Source organism: Takifugu flavidus, chromosome 16, assembly GCF_003711565.1.
Source record: "Takifugu flavidus isolate HTHZ2018 chromosome 16, ASM371156v2, whole genome shotgun sequence".
Taxonomy (NCBI): Eukaryota; Metazoa; Chordata; class Actinopteri; order Tetraodontiformes; family Tetraodontidae; genus Takifugu; species Takifugu flavidus.
In genome coordinates this window covers 2397928-2413637 of record NC_079535.1, presented here as the reverse complement: position 1 = coordinate 2413637, position 15710 = coordinate 2397928, and the positions used below count along the sequence as shown (strand labels likewise).

Genomic DNA, 15710 nt, shown 5'->3' with positions numbered 1-15710 from the left:
TCTTGAAGGAAAAGGCACGGTGTCAAGCTGCTTTTGAAAGAAAAGTCAATGAGAGCTCTGGCTGTGATACCAGGTCCCTGCTCACTTTCAAACATGTTGAGCTCACGCAGGCAGGAGTTAATAAGTGACAGGATGGTAAAGATGTGAGGGAATTTCGTTTTTTTTTAATATACATTTTTTTACTGCATTGTATTTTGTGTTGGAGGTCATTAGCTTCATTCCTGATTGCTGCTACGCTTCTCAAAAGAAATCCAAAAAGCATTTTTCACAGCACGCAGTTGGCGGATTTATTCTTATATCCTCTCTGGTTTATTCTTTCAGTCCTAAGCTGCGCTGTTGCCTCTGGATCATAGCAACGCAGCATCCCAAGGGTCAGATGTATCCAAGTGTACTTTCCTAAGTGGGACGCACGTGTTATATCCTTACGTGTCGACCTCTGCATGCAAACAGCTTTTAGCACTTAATACCATAAAAATATAACACAATATTAATTTTAATTATTCTTATTCAGAATTTGCAGTGTTAACTGTGTCAACATGCAGTAAATACAATGTAGAATAGTCAGACGATTGTCAATGACAAGTGACAGTGTGGCAACCAAATGGCTAGTGGACTGGATAGTTAGCATCAGCACAGTTCCGCCAACAGGAAACTCCACTCAACTCTCTTATGCAGCAAAAAAGAGAGAGAACAAAGAAAAAAAACCCCACAAGATCAGGTTGATCAGCCTTAGATGAATCAACTGCTTTTACACCTGTTAGCTAGTTTAACATGGTGATGGCCTCCGTGTTTATAGGAAACCACGGCAAGGATATAAATGTAGCATCTATAACTGAGCTAACGAGCAATTCCCCTTATCAACATGCATCACTGGAGAAATCTGAGATGCTCCCCCGTGGACTTGAGTGCACATCCCTCCAGATCCAGGTTAAGATAAAAACAAGGATAAATATCTGGAATGCGCCCGTAATGTGTAATTACATATTACAACAGGAGACTGTTGGAGTCAGTCTCATTTGTTCTCGGTTCAAAGTGCTCAGGACACTTGCTCTACACATTGATTTTACATTAATGATTTAAAGCAATAGCCTGGGCGATGTTTAGTTTTGAATACAAATTATGTGTGGCTTATTAACAATTCTTTATTAGTCTATAGAGACACGTCAGTTTACATCCATTTATTATTTTAATCAAAAGCAGTTACAATGTTATTGACGTAATGACATTGAATTTGCAGAGTGCAACGTGATCTATGTTTGCGTTCAGATTTAAGAGGCTTGGGAATGATTGCATGACTGATGAAGGGGACATTCTGTGGTCAGATGCACGTTATTCCCTCTATCATTCAGTAACAGATTCAAACATGTCAGTGGGTGATTTTATGGGAGTTCAAACCTGACTGTCTTGGATCCCACAACTCTGTTAATGAAGAGCCGCTGATGGAAAAGCCTGTCAGCTATTAGAGTGGAGTTATTTTTCCATGCTTTGTAACCAAGAGCAACACTTTCACCATGAAAGGATAGTTTTTCTGCAGTTAATGGGTCCTGTCGGAGGCAGAAGCTTATTTATTAGAGAACTCCGGACGTTGTGTTGATAAAAATTCAGTTGATTATTTTGCCCTTTACTCCATAGAGGGGGACGAGGCCCGCCGAGTAGGAACACAACGGTTTCAATCCAAAGTAATGGTTATTCGTTTTCATTCCACATCATTAAATCAAGCTGGTAAATTCTTTTCCCGCTCCCTGAGCAGTTGGAGATTCAATCAACTGAGCCTCTTGTCGACAGATCGTACCGAATTGGCCCAACTGTTGACGGGAATAGAACCCCTCTCCATAATAAAAACAAAACAAAACCCTTCAAACTGTATTCTTGGGCAAATCGTCTTACAGCATGACGCATTTAACCAGGGCCAGCAAAAGCCTATTTTGTCCCCACGGTTTGACTGCCTGCCTTCATTTACTAGACGGTCTTTGGCACCGCAGTGACGTGCTTCTGCAGCATCGAAAAGTTTAGCATAAGCTTTTTCATTCATGGACCATTCTGATCCCCCCCCCCCCCTTTTTCCTTTGCTTTTGTTTTGATGCTACATTACAGGCACGGCCATACATCTACGCCGATGCTATTCCGTTTGTTTCTACCCAGGAGTTAAACACAGCTGTGTTTACCTGATTAAAACAAGGTGTTTATTTCAAGTTGGGATGAGATACTTCAAGACGAGCACCCGGGTCGTTGGCTGCTGAATACTTCGACTGGAAACTACCTGGAGTCCAACCATGTGCGTTGGCTGTTTGGAGATAAGTCGAGCTGCGCAACGTTTTACCAGCATTTTTTTGGAAAAACAGCTGAGACTTAGGATAAAGCTTATGATAATTAAAAGCTACACTGTCTGGTAACGATTAAAGCTGCCTTACGCCTGATATTAAAGAGTGGTTTTATGGTGTAAAAGAGGAAATCATCCAGATGAAAACTTTTAGTATAATTGGTATCTAGCAGCTTTATAACCGTCAAGGTTAATGTTGTACAATAATGTCAATAATTTAGTGACAGTGAATTAAAAAACACATAAAAGGAACGTATTAAGAGAGGTGTTATCAAGGAAAGTGCTTAAAGGCAGGAATCTTAAATAACAGAACACTGTATTTATATTGTTCGGGGTGATTAATGTTACACTTGCAGGGCTGCTGCAAGAAAAAAGTAAAATCACAAGGAAGGAAAAAGAGAACGTTTATACCGTGTTTATACCATACCGACTCACGAACATCACATTTCTCCTGCATTGACCTGCACTATTTCTTACTATTTATATATATACTGTACATATGTCTTATTTTATTTATCTTATTCTAATGTTGTCTTTTTTATGTTGAATGTCGCAGCGTCACACCAGGACAAATTCCTAGCTTGTGTAATACTGTGTATTACATGAACAATGGCAATAAACCTGATTCTAATTCTAATTCTAATTCTGATTCTAATTAACAAATATGCAACAGCTTTAATATCATGGCCCAACACAACTAATCCCTCACACTTTTTGACATATGTAAGTATATAGGCAGACGTAATACAAGGTTACATAACATAGTAGGCTAATTTATGATCAAAGCCACTTGGCCGATTAGCAACATTTCTTGAAAACAGAATGGAAATTTGTTTTGGACTTTTTGAGTTATTTTCCTATGAATGTCGGCTGCCACAAAATCTCCTTGGTAGAGGTAAGAAAAGGCAAATTAGTTAAATAAAGTAACCAACTCCATGGTGTAACCCCTGTAATTCTTCTTTAAGGGGATATGGGTCTGGATTGTTATAGGTTCATGTTCCCAGAAAAGTTACTTTTGCTATTAATTTTTTTTTTTCTTCTGGTGGTCTGGAAATGCTTCTGCCAGGTTTTGATCGGCAGGGCTATTTAGAGTCAATCTAATGTGTGCTTGGACTTGAGAAGACCTACGGATCAAGAACATTCCAACAGTCCGTGTTGAACACGGGGACATCAGAGTTTAGTCTTTTTACCCAGACCATAGAGGTAGGAGGGATCAAAGCCAGGGATTGATGGACGACAGCAGCTCTAAAGGAATCATGAGTTTAAGCCTAATCGATTTTAAAATTGCTTTGCTTGGAGCGAGCAAGACGACAGGTCACATATTTTACTTACTCTTTCAAATTTCATTGCACTGCCAAGATTTAAAAGTCATCCGTGACTCGAGCTGGCCACTTGCTGACTATAGAAAATAATAAGATCCAAAGAGCTGCCGACCCTGCTTGTCTGCTCCGCCCTGCACAACTTATCAACAGTTAGATTTTTACATTTAGAAAACAGTTTTACCATTTTTAAAAAAAGATTATTATGTCATAATTAATATTAACTTATAACCTGGGTTCTAAACTTGTCAGCTTTGGGGGAGCTGTAGGTTAAATAGACCAATGATATTGGATCTCAGGTAATTCTGTATGGGAGTTTATGTTTATATTGCTATACAGTAGCAGATGTCTGTGTAGATTCTCAATCATCCAGGTCATCGTATCCAAGGTAGTTTTCTATGTCGACTGGACTGGGTTTCTTCTCTTGAAGACCTTTTGCCTTCTATCCAGAAGGCTTCTTCAGTTCTGAACTCGCTGGGGAGAGAGCTTGAAAATATATAGCCCCTGTGGACCATTTGCATGCTAATGATCTGGGTGGTCACCTGAGAGTCGTTAGCAGGGTCGTTCACCTAGTTTCTGTTGAGGTGTCTCCCCTTTGTCTGCTGGATCACATGGTGATGAGTCACTGGGTCTCCTGGAATGGTGTGAATGTTTGTTTTGCTGTTGGAAGGAGTGGAGGACTGCATTGTATGTGGGTGATAGGAAGTGCCTCAGGCCACCACCTCTGTTTAAGGATGGCTTTTCCAATTTGACATGGATAGCTTCCTTGACACCCCTTTCAAACCAGCGATCTACTGGCCAGAGAAGACCGCTGGTTTGGGATCTGAGTGACCACCCAGATCATTAGCATGCAGATGGTCCACAGGGGCTATATATTTTCAAGCTCTGTCCCCAGCGAGTTCAGAACTGAAGAAGCCTTCTGGATAGAAGGCGAAACGTCTTCAAGAGAAGAAACCCAGTCCAGTCGACAGAGAAAACTACCTTGGATACGATGACCTGGATGATTGAGAATCTACACAGACGCCATTCACCTAGTTTCAGTTGAGGTGTCTCCCCTTTGTCTTCTGGCTCACATGGTTGCGAGTCACCAGGAAAGTTGACACAGAAAACAACCTTGGATAAACAGTAGCAGGTAATCTATAAAACAGGATTACTTGTTGAAATGCCCAACATGTTAGTCATTTAATGCCACAGAAAATAGATATATTTTATACAAGGGATGGCTCTATACAACTTTTTCATGTCCGATACCAACTAAGACTGTCTGCCGATAACAATATCAATTATTTTTTCAATGACTGTTCTCGTGGCTCCTTAGCACTTGTTGACAGCAAAAAGTCTTCATACTCCTTTCTGTGATGCTTCTGCCAAAGTTTTATCAAGTTCACGATGTGGAAATGTCCAATGCTAATGCCACTCACATTGCACAAGCTGCATCCGGCTGTTTTACTTGTCTCTTCCCCGCATGCAAACAAATTCCGCACAACTGACACGATAAGAGCGCTAAGCTAATTCATTGTCACTCATGCCATTCTGTTGACGCACGCTGCTGGAGCTACGTCTACGTCTGATTACGGCCTGCTACCATTGCTAAAAAAATAGCGTCTTTGCTTACATGTCACGCAATGTTGGATCGACCATTCAGGGTTAGGGATCGGATCGGACGCACTAATTGTTATTTTGACGTCCGATCCTGAAATGTTGACCCATATCAGACTGATACTGATCCTGAGTATCCTATTGAGCCATCACTATTTTAAAAATAAAAAGGATTTGTACAATTTATAGTAGTAAGAAGCACACATAAGTAAATCTGAAAGTTACCCATGTGACATTCTGTTTTTAGTATTTCAAAGTCACAAAGGATGACTCTCCGTGATGCTCACGATTTCAAAATAATTTGACTCGCCATCAAAGATAAAGTCCTCCATTGCGATTAAATGCTACTACAGCCGATAATAACCATTTCACCCACAAGAAATTAATTTCAAAGCAGCCATATCAAATATTCTGGTGATTATGCCTGGAGCAGTTTTCAACAGAGTTCATTATTCACATCTCTTGAAAACACAGATCAAAGGAAGGGTTGGCCTGCATTTTAGAACCCCTAAAAAGGATGCTTGAAAACAGCTGTTTTCAAGACTGTGGGCCAAAATAACAATATCATGCAGAACTATATTATTATTATTATTATTATTATTATTATTATTATTATTAGTAGTAGTAGTAGTAGTAGTAGTAGTAGTAGTATTAGTATTATTATTATTATTATTAGCAGTAGCATTAGTAATAGCAGTAGGACAAAACTGAAAGGTTAAATTTGCCATTCTCCAATAACTTCACAGCGTAAAGGCAACATTGACAGCTCTGTGAGTGGCATAAACTTTAAATCCTTGACTGATTTGTTGTGCTTCTACCAATTCACTGACGCAGTTCCTCTGCATAATTGTGTGAAAAATGATGTTGTGTTCAAGCATTTAGATTTAACACATCTAAGAGTTGCAGCTAAAAATGGCTTGACTGTCATTTCTTTGTATTTTACAGGACGTCCCCGTGCACCTATAAACCAGGAGTAGATAGTTATAGGAACCTAGTTCTAGGAACAGTCACCTAAAACAGTTCCTACCTCTTTCAAAACTGATTTTTCTTGCTTCTGCCCTGAACAGCTAACTTAGGAACTAGTACGAGTGGCTAAGTAGCACCAGAGTTCCCATTTGACAATGTCGACCGGCTGGTTCTTAGCAAAGAATAAAGGCTCATGATTACATATTGACCGACACACCCAGCCAGGAGTTGATCTAAGTACTGACCCTGAAGCAGGGACTTGGTTTGACCCTGTAAAGGGTTCTGAGACACACACTGGCCACAGAACTGGCCACAATGGGCCATGTTTTCCCAATATAGACCACAAATTTTTGTCAAAGGTGACCAAATGTGACATGTAAAGGTACGGGTGCTGCAGCTGGAAGAATGAGTTGCAGACATTCATGCACTTCTATTCCTGAGCTGCCACTAATGCTAACCACTAACACTGCTGAAATCTGGTGTGAATTAAATATTTTGCTTTAATGCTGTGAACTTACCACAAGAGGATGCAGGATGCTCTCAAAGCAACCGAGGGAAGGAGCACACCAACTATAATGCCCCATCCAAACATCTTCAAAAAATATACATTACAAAAGAATGTTTGATGATGTTAGAAAGTAAATTTATCCTATGGCAGCTTCATGGATACATACAGGCTGCACAATGAAAGTGGCTTATACTGCAGCTGAAAGTGCTAAAGGGAAAGAGCTTTGCACTGATGTAGACCCCCTGCTGGAAAGCCACACACGGGCCTGCCTGAGCTTGAGTATTTCAACCGGCACAATTGGAACTTGCGGCTGGTGTGAAGCCACAGGAGCGCCCTAAAAAGCCACAGTTGGTGACACTGGGAACGTGGGTACAAAGACAAACAGGTTCCTCGTAGCAGAGCCACTCCAGCAGAACTGTCTGGCATGCATTTAGGTGCTACGGTAGCACGAGAATAAAAAAATAAAAGTGAGATGCTGAAAATTTATATTTATATCTGACCTTACTGTTTCAAGCAGCCGCTACCTCCGTCACAAGCTTTCTCAGGTACAATGGTTGGTGTTCACACTGCAGACAGCATATCTCGGCATATCTAAGCTGGTTTCCGCAGCACCCTCGAAGCTACATTTTGCGCCATAGAGAGAAGCTGCTATATAATAGGTATTTAACTTAATTGACATCTTTAATAACCATAAAAAAGACAGAGCAAAGGACTCAAGTGGTCGAGCCCTTGAACTTTTATGTAGCATCATTTTTCATAGGGTCCAAACATCTTCCAATCCTCAACGCAGGGCTAACTTGTGGACAAACATCAATTCCAAGTCAGCATTTCACCGTTAACCCCAAAAGCATGTCTTCTGACTGGAGGAAGAAGCCTAAGTATTGGAAGAGAAACCACGCAGATGCAGGGGTTCAACTCTGTGGAACCATGGGAACCTCTTTGCTGTGAGGTGACAGTGCTAACCCCTGCAACACCGTGCCGCCGTCTTCAGGTTTGCAAATGTACGAGTCCATTCAAACTCACCAGGAGGAAGGACTCAAAAACACTTCAGAGACGTGATGAGGCTATGGGTGGGAAACGTGGTTAGCCCGAGTTATAGTTAAGTAGGCCCCAGATCCAACAGCTGAGGGAAATGCATAAAGAACTAGGACACATTCCGCCTTTGTAGTCGAGACAAAAAGGAATGAATACATAAATTAGCAGATGCTCTGAGTGGAATAAGCACCCAAGTGTTCGTGGAAAAAAAATAGTCCTCTTGGCAACGATATTTTAGCAATCATGCAGTCTGTGGGATGGCAGATAAGATAATTTGTTGATTACTTGCAAATGGACGCTGATAGAAACTCCTGGAGTGAATATGGTTTGGACATTATCTGATTAGGGAACAGTAGCAGGAGATGGCAGTAATAGATTATTCCTCTCTCTCTCTCTCTCTCTCCTCTTCTAACATGCGTGTATGTGGTCGTATGAAAAAAAAAAGACACATATGCATTTCTACATGTATGCTTAATTAAATGACCTAAATTAAATATATGTTTTTGTTTCCAGTGCCACGGATCCACCTGAAAGGCACGTTTGTTCTTCGGTGTTGGTTTTCCAGTATGCCTAATGGTCTAGCCTGGCTTCCACGGGAGCCAGGCGGCTTTCAACTATGTAAAAGGAGCTGATGGATCCCTGGAGAAGCTCAACAGTTGCTGCCAACACCTCCTGCCTGGTCTGCTCACACACCTGAAAGCATGACTGCAGAGCTGGCGCCAAGAACAGCGTACGGGACACAGCAGGTATAGTAAAGCAATGACCGGGAACAGCAGTCTGTTAAATATGAGCAGGGTTATTATGATTATTCCTTTGTTGACACCAATTTCTGATTTTTAGGGGTCTTTTTTGTACTATTCTAATAATGACCAACTGGGTTCGAATCTGAGGCTTTTTTTTTCACGTCAGAATATTTGAAAACAGATTTTTGCCTTGACACAACACTCATTTGACCTTACACTCACGGGCCTTCGAAAGCTTTTGTTGCCTTGATTGCAGGATTTAAACTGGCATTCAACAAATAGCATTGAAAATGAAAAGAAAAAAAGCAACCACAAAGACGCACATAAAGAAATGACAAAAACCAAACTCCAGAGCCGTCCTTTCAAGGGTTAGTGTGTGGAATCTTTTCCTATCTTTCCAGGCCACATTTTGAACATCTAGAAAAAGACAACTAATTACAAATGTTCCTATGAGAGAACTGCCTTTTTTGAGTGTGCCTGTGAAATGATATAGCTTAAAAATTATTTTAAAATAAATATTCATCACGTTGTGAAGAATAATGCTGCAATTAAAGGGGACATTGTGCCTTACCTCTTTAAACTGGAACTAAAAAGTAGCCAAAAAAGAAAAAAAAAACCCACATTTTTCAAGCAGTTCTAGGTGAAAAATCCAATAAAAGTGAAGCTACTTATTTTAACTTGCATTCATTAGTCCAGTTTATGTCTAGAACTTTCTCAGAACTTCCCAGGATTATTAAGGTTAAGTTGTATGTGTTTGAGTATGCGTGTACGTGTGTGTTTTCCCTCAGTGTTGCTGTTCAATATCGCACACTTTAAAGAAAATAAAGCTTGCAAACACCTTTTATCGCAGGGGCTGGGAGAGCACAATCCCCCCCGCCCGCAACACACACACACCTGCCCCAAGCCAGCCGGGAGGCTGATGCAATTTAAAGCCGTCCACCATCACAGATTGAAACAAGAAGAAGAGTGTTCACTCATGCTCAACAAGTCCCTCTGTTTGTTATTAAAGGGCAGACTGAGGGTGATAAATTCGTTGCCACACACCGTAAATGCTTGTGTCAGGTATAAGCAGCCAGACATTGTCTGACATACTAAAAGAAGCCACTGTGATTCCTTATATTTGTCCTACAGTACAAGATAAATAATAATATAATAAGAAAGCTGTCAACTAGCGTGTGCTGGCACTCCAATCTCCACGTTGTCATGGTTGGGGATGGTCGTATGGTCGAAGTGGCTTGTTTGTCAGTTTGAGCGCAGTAAAAATACAAAACCGCCGGTGACAGAAGCGTTGTCATGTGGAAACGGATGACATAAACGTCCGACGTGGCTTCGTGAGTGGCCCCCGCCGGCATTGATGTATCATTCATTGTTTTGTCTGGAGACTCACGGGTGTTTTGTCTGGAGTCACACAAGGCGCCGCCTTGACTGGATTTTCTGCTGGCTAATGAACAGCAGGGGTTAGTGACACCTTCCTCCTACTCTCCTGGTGGCTGCGCTGACGCACTGGACCTCTGCCTCACCCCCTGTCTCTCTTTCACACGCAGAATATCCCAGCACAGGTTAGAATGTGATTTAATTAGCCGTCCTGCCAACAGATTCTTGTCTTACTCGCTTATGGACCTGCAGTGTTTAACAGCTTGTAGAAGCTCATCACTCTTTAACATAGAACTAGCACAGAGGGTAGTGCATACACAAAGCTAACCGAGTCCAAAAGCCAGTAACTTACTCTAATTGTGAGGGACAGCCCAAATCCTTCCCCCAATAAATAGATTTAAGAAGAGAGGTAGAGGTGAATAGGAAATTGGTAACACAAGCTTTCCCTATTACAGAAACATGCAGTTTCCACACCGCACATCCGGATAAACAGCAATTACACACCAATAATCGTCCGCATTGGAAGCAAATTGGTGTGTTGTTTTTTTCGTGACCAGAAATGACTGAACCCAATCCGGCTGAGCATCCGCAGGTTGTACACCTGCACACAAAAATACCCCAGCGACGTAGCTCTGATTCGCACGGCTGAAACGAACCCGGCATTTATTGCATGCTGCAAAACAATACATAATTCATACTTTGGAAGGCGGTACATGCAGCCTTCAAAGATCTGATCGCTTTAAGGACCGACTTTTGATTAAATTTTTAAAATTGCAGTTTAATTGCTGATTTTGAATAATTGATCAGACAAATATACTTTTATCCAGCAAGTTTTGCTTTTTAAGACTGTTTACTTAACCAAGTTGGATATCCAGATGTATGTAGCTAGATGATTTGCTGACACAATTATGGCAAAATATGAAACTAACCTGATTCACTTTACTGCAGGAGAGCTTCAAGAGGAGGCGTCACAATAGTGCATTTTAAATAACTCATAACTGCAACCCTTTTAAAGATAACCATGATCAATGATTACTCTTTCTTTAAAAGCAAAGGTTAAATTCCATTCAATGCAGAGAGCACGTCATTGCTTTAAAGACATTTTCGCTTCGACGTGGTTTTGCAAAGATGAATAAATTATGTTTCCATTCATTTTACACGCCATATGTTGGCTTCTCCCCATCCCTCCCCCCCCCCCCCCTCCCCCCCACACACACAGGCTTATGTAACCATGGGTACAGAGGAGAAGCTCTTAATTCACTCACTTAATTCAAATTGAGCATCATGAACTTGCTACTTGAATAAATTTTACATTTTTTCAACTGTTTTTAACAGCGGCAGCTTGGCATTTACAATGTAGCTTAAGACTCATTGAGTTCTTAATGTCAATTTAATGTCGTTCTCTGAAAGTAAAAAAAGCAATGCCCTGTACCTAGCTGCATTTTTAAAGCACTTCATGCTAAAAAAGTTTGATCACATTTAGCTTCAAACCATATTCAAAAGATTATCCGATTTGTTTAATTTTTCAAGTCATTTCTTAGGATATTTCAACAAAATTTGCAATCTTTAGCTTAAAATATATTAAATAGTTAAATGTAAATGTTAAATATTACATCTCAATTCTAAATGTAAAGATTTAATCAAATTATACATTTTAAATCTAAAAGTTAAATCTAAATGTTAAAGCTAAATATAAATGTTAATTCTAAATGTTAAATCTAATTCCAAATGTTAAATCTAACTCAAATGTTAAATCGAAATACCTCGGCTGAAACGAAATTTTTAGCTAATATGCAAATTGACACTGTTGGTAATGGGAAACATTTTTGTAAATATCTAAAAGCAAAATCCAGTCTTTGGCCCAGCTTCAGCAGCTGAACACAACCAACATGGCTCTTCTTCCTCTCCAGAACACTCTTTGCTCGGTACTAAATCAGCTTCTACATCAGACTGTATCGGTGCACGTTTACTTGTAGCTGCCCGGGATCTCTTCATGTTTCATATTTGGAGCTGTGGCATGTTATCAAGGAGATCCTGTCAGTTTGCTGGACTACACCTATCAGTCTTTTTTAAGATGGACCTCTTGTGATATAATATGATCTTCTGACAGTCTTATGGGTGCCCAAAAATCTGGTAGTGTCCCTGGGCCGAGCAATGAGTTCGTAAATGAGGCAAACACCTTTAATTTTGGGAATATATTTAGTCTTTACTGGAGGCAATTCACACTTTCACAAGCACCGAGCCAAGCCTAACCCGGCGGTCCTAGGTCCATCTATGTTGCTCTCTGTTTTGATGTGCTCCTCAGAGAACCACTCATTTCTCTCACTCTCTCTTTCTCCTTCTCCCTTTCTCTTTCTCATCTTTGCAGTTCTTCACTCAATCCATTTTCAGTCCATGTGGAAGGAAGTCTGTGTTTGCCATGGTAACAAGGTTTGCGTCCACCTGACATGCAGACCGTTGGGTTGAAACTGGTGATAACAATCCACATCGGCAAACCCAACGTGCACCGCAGGGCGAAGGTCAAATCACACAGAGGGCTGATCTTTTTCGCTCGAGCTCTTCATTGTGATTTCTATTCCGGGAACGTTCTTTAACCTCACAGTCCAGATGCCGGGCTGCCTTGACTCATCAAACCCAGCTGAACAAACTCTAAAACACGCAGTTTATTTATATGCAGAAATTGTGTTTTCTACAGGTCTGAGTGCTATAGCCCAATAGGGAGTTGTGTTACAAAGCTACTGTTAATTTACAGCCAATTTAGTTTGCCCCAAAATTGTCATTTTTTACATTGTTGTCGGATTGGATTTTCCGCTTAGCAATTTTAAAACAGATTTTCAATTGGACACCATTTCTGCTGTAGTTCTCCCACCAGGTAGTTATTGAAATCTGCAGTCAGTTACTGCAAACGAAATGAATTTGGTTTGGAGGGACAGCGAGTCAAAAGGTTCACTGAACAATTGAGTTTCCATTATAGCTTTCGCAACTTGTTTGTGTAATGATACATGATTGTTATGGCAGATATTATCGCGGCACTGGTTTGGTCTGGCAGCGTGGCCCAGCCCCAAGCCCAAAGCGGCAGAGGACATCCAACAGGGAAGATGGGGAGCTCACCTTGGCCTCTGGCATGGAAGCGGGTGCTACTTCCAAAAATGTTATTTTGCCATTTAGCGCACCAATTGATGGACACTAATAGGCACTTGGCGGCTGCACCATTAGCCTAAAGGGAACTCTTGTCAGTAACTGCTTGCATGCCTGATTGATGCACAAAGGTGCTTTTAAAGTATAGCTCTTTTGGTTTATGTGGAATTGCAGCGGTGTTGGAGCCTATCCCAGCAGCCACCAGTCCAGAGGCAGGGAAACACTGGACAGGCCATCAGCACGCTACAGTCCAACACTCCCGCTGACAGGCAAATTAGAGTCTCCAATTAACCTAATGTGTTTTTGGTCAGTGGGAAGCCACTGGAGTATCCATGGAAACAGGAAAATAACAGGCTAACCTGAAGCTTGCAAGAAGCTGCCTGTGCTAACCACTGCACCACCAAGCAGCCTTCATTTCCTGTCCTAAATATTTATTGATTTATGACTTAAAAGGAATTATATGTAACACTAATGAACACTGACATGTTGTGCTTCACTAACTGCAGACAATTGACCATATTGCTCCATCTCATTTTTTCCCTAATAGAAAAAATGACATACAAAAGACGCTATTTGTTATAAAAAACTCACTGGCCAAAAAAAGAGTCTCCAACAAAAGTAAAAGGTCACGCAAAATATTATTTTGAACCGCCTTTAGCTTTGATTCCGGTTTGGACTATGTTTCATTCTCTCCAGTGGAGGACAAATCTCCACTCACAGGCAATTTGAGCCCGATGAATCCGAGCAATGGCATCAAGGAACATGACCACATCATCAGGAAAGGAAAAATCCATTGATTGGATAACCTGTCATTCAGTGTGTTCAGGTAGTCAGCTGACCTCATAATGTTGCTGAACCTGGACCTGACCAACTGTAGCTCCAGATCAGAGCTGCCCCTACAGGCCAGTCCAGTAGGCTCTCAGCATGATGGTGCATCCCTTCATCTGCCTCTCTTCTAACCCTGATGCACCCATCACTCTGGAACAGGGTAAATCCAGACTCATCAGACAACATGACCTCCAGAGTCCAATCTTTTTTCTCCCTAGCAAATTAAAGCCTTTTTTCCCGATTAGCCTCACTCATTAATGGGTTTCTTAAGGCTAAACAGCTGCTCAGTCCCAATCTGTTGAGTTCTCTTCACATTGAGTGTGTGGAAAGTTCTCACTTTCAGGAATAAACAGCCTTAAGTTTCACTGTTGTTCTTCTATGGTTTGATTTTCACCAAACGTTTAAGTAATTGCTCATGGCAATCATCCATTGCGATCATCCTCGACGAGGATGATTCCCCACTGTCCTTTTTTAATAAGTTTTTAATAAGAGGCTCTTACCTATTTGCTTAGTTAAATCCAGGTGGTGAGTTTTTTTTTGGCCAAGCAGTGTAATGTGGGGCATTACAATGAAGAAAGAAAGAGATGGAATTAGCTAATGTTCCACTATAATAGTTCAGGCACAGCCAATACGTACATCATCAATAGAAATTAATAGACCAAGGGTTGCACAATGAGGCAGAATATGTCGTTACAGTCCAACGTGAAACTGGCGACGCAGAGCAAATCCAGTTAGGACCAAATGTGTTCAGTGAAACATGAATAAAAACGGCCTTAGGATAAGACGTGAGGCAGAGAAGATGTATCTTAAACAACTGGGTTTAGTGGACATTGCGATATTAGGCTGGCGCCACCTTTATTGCTGTTCTACAATAAGCTCACTAAGTTGTTGCAATTGATAAATAATTATTTTACAGAGAGTTTAAGTGGCGCTAGCTGCTGGCTGCAGGAAATAATGGGCAGCGCCTTAATTCCTCAGCCATGGTGCAGCGATAGCTTCAGGGAATTCAATTCAATTTTGCTCTGATAGTTTTGTGAACTGAACAATTCTGTTAAATGACCATAAAGCATCCTTAAGAAAATGATAGGGTACTTATGCAGAACTTGTGATTACTTACATTTGCTGAAACTGTTTTACAGGGCTTCATACTCCCACCTCCCGCTCTAATCTGTCACAATGGAAAAGAGTGGCTGATATAATAATAACAATTTGCTGTCACGTCTCTGGACGTTTTTAGAAATAAGTGACCGAATACTCATGGTCGACTATGACCAAACCGTTTCCGTATTTTCCACATTGTAAGGAATCGCTGAAAACCTTTAGTCACTGCTGGTGAATAAAGACAAAAGAAGAAAAGACGAACATTGAAAGAACTACAGTAAGATACACCACATTAATAGTGTGTGCTAGGGTGCCTCCTGGAGTAGGCCCCAGGGAAGACCCAGGAACACTGGAGGAACTCGCAGCTGGCTGAAGAGCTGGACGAAGCCATCAGGGAGAGTGAAGTCTGGGTCTGGATGGATGGGTGGGTGGGTGGGTGGATGGATGGATGGATGGGTGGGTGGGTGGGTGGGTGGGTGGATGGAGGATGGATGGGTGAATGGGTGGGTGGGTGGGTGACTGGGTGGGTGGATGGATGGATGGATGGATGGATGAATGGGTGGGTGGGTGGATGGGTGGATGGAGGATGATGGATGGATGGATGGATGGATGGATGATGGGTTGGTGGGTGGGTGGATGGATGATGGATGGGTGGGTGGGTGGGTGATGGATGGATGGATGATGGGTGGGTGGGTGGATGGATAATTGATGGATGGATGGATGGTGAATGGGTGGGTGGGTGACTGGTGGGTGGGTGGTTGGATGGATGGGTGGGTGAA

At 41.4% G+C, this 15710-nt stretch overlaps 1 protein-coding gene across 2 annotated transcripts in view; it reads right to left on the bottom strand.

Moving 5' to 3' along the window:
• alk (ALK receptor tyrosine kinase) overlaps nt 1-15710 on the bottom strand; it is a 264817-nt gene that overhangs the window by 111230 nt on the left and 137877 nt on the right. The window lies entirely within an intron of this gene.